We start from the raw sequence: 2370 nt of genomic DNA, 5'->3' as shown, positions 1-2370 counted from the left end.
AAAAAAAAAAACACCCTTGCTTATTTTCCTGGGTGCTGATCCTGTGGCTTTAGTTACATCCAATTTGCCTGTGATTTATGAACTTGGACATTTTAATACACTTTGTAAACAAAGTAAAACTCACTAAGCCAGTTTTCCACAATTTTCTGTTCTTGTTGGAATCACAGCCCTTTTACAGAGGAAGGTGATGTGTGGGTCCAACTATGGGTAGAGAGCTTATGACCTAGGCCAGCTTTGGGATAATAAATTTACTGTGTTAGGTTGTTCTGACTCTTAGTACAGGTGGAGTCTCTATACAAAATTGGAATAGTTGGAGAGCTGTAAATAATGTTTAATGACATCATCAGCATTAGCTAATAATAGCCACAGGCAACTGAAGTGCATGAGCTGTATTTTCCAAAGGAAGTTCTACAGGGCTTGCCCCCTAACTTTATGAGGATTAACTTAAGATCTCTTGTATCCCTAACAGAAAAACAAAAACACCCACGTTCCTTTCTGTTCATTTATAATCTTCAAATAATTTTTAAACCCTGTTATTGAATTTAGTCTTAAGAGAAAAACATTTTTATAATTATGCCCAAATATCTATAACAAAGTCAAATAGTTAGTCAGCTATCCAGATAAATGCTATAAAAAAACAACTTAAGATAATTATTCTAAACAGCTTTAAATTTGTTGTTTTCTAGAGAAACTAACAAGATGATGAATACCTGGCTATAGGGAATTTTTTTCCATCTGAGTATTTGGGAATCTTGAAGATCCAATTGTAGAACAGTCAAACTGAGGAGTGACAAAGAACATCTTCGAGAGGGTCCTTTGATAACTCAAAGGGACAAACTTTTTCTTTTGGTGAACCAGGACTCTTGCATGGGATTCTTTTATTCAACTAATGCTTCCTGAGAAACAAGACTTTCTTCTTTGGTTTATCTCATAAGTGATTAATCCCGGCTGATTGTCACAGCATCATATGGCAAAGGCAAAATATTTCTTCACACACTTTTTATCTATTCTTCAGGCAGTGAATTTTAACTTACCACTCAAATTTTCAATACCTGTCCTTCCTTTGTTCTCATATCAAAGATTATTTGGTCAGATATAGCCAGATACATAAAAGCTACATATGATACATATATGATATGATAACTGTATACAATTATGATAACTATATGCTGAAGGCTTGGTTCTTGGTATAAAAATACTTTTAAAAAATAGGCAAAATTATCATCTTTTTACATGAAGCAAGTATTTTCAGAGAATTTTTTTCCTAGGCCTAAAGACAATATCTAGGATTAATATCTGGTTTTTCAGAGTATTTGGAAATCTGAGTCCTGAAAGGTCTAGAAATTATATATAATCTCAGCATCAAATTATAAAAATATAACTTAACAAATAACAATGACTTTATTGGAGCTTTATACTTACATGATGGTAACTATAGAAAGTTAAATGGATTTATTTGTATATCATATGGTCATAGAAACATTCCTAATACTTTATATCTATAAATATTTAACGTTTAAAATATAGCAACACGTAACATGAAAATTAGGGCAGAAAAATTACTACAGGGTTACTCTTCCTTTTGGAGAAGAATGCAAAATTATGGCCTTGAGTACTAGTAGTAAAGAGATTAGATTGTTTTTAATGCTGAAAATGAGACTCTAATATAAGCAAAATATCAAAATGGAACAATACTCACTGGCTGATTTTCAGAGTGTTCAACATTCACTACATATTTTCCTTGCTTTTTGTCCATCTTGAGCTGCCAATATCACAAGCTTCACTCCAAGAATATTTTCCAGTTTGTTCACTGCCCTTTATACCTGCACTCATGGGAATAATTAAAACAACTGGTAGAAAATCCAGTATGATGCATCAGTACAGAGTGGATTAAACTAGATAATAAATTAATTATTCACTAAAATGGGATCCACCTTAGAGGAGGGAATAAAGTGTGAAATTATAGAAAGACAAAAGAAAACCAGTACTTCCTCTTCCTTGTGACTACCCCCTAAACAACTCTCCTGATGGAAAGCAACTCTGAAAATCTTACATAATTCTTCCTTCCCTTCTGTTTGGCCCTGCCTTTCAGATACCTGCCTTCTATTTGAGGACTCACCCAAGAAAAAAATTCTGAGGTACAGATTTGTCATTGCTTTCTCTCTACTCCAGCACAAATGCCTTCTCTTCCCTTGTTGGCATCATCTCTTAGACACCCATAACCTTAGGGACACTTCACCTTTTCAGTCCTTGGGTTGGTGTCTGGAAGTCTGTTTGGTCAGTTGTTCAGGTAATTCACACACATTAAAAACAATTAGGATCAATTTCCTAGGCAGTAATGTCAAAGGAATGATAGAATATTAAAAATAT

The sequence above is a fragment of the Propithecus coquereli genome, unplaced genomic scaffold, assembly GCF_000956105.1.
Source record: "Propithecus coquereli isolate 6110/MARCELLA unplaced genomic scaffold, Pcoq_1.0 Scaffold37, whole genome shotgun sequence".
Taxonomy (NCBI): domain Eukaryota; kingdom Metazoa; phylum Chordata; class Mammalia; order Primates; family Indriidae; genus Propithecus; species Propithecus coquereli.
This window is presented reverse-complemented; position numbering follows the sequence as displayed.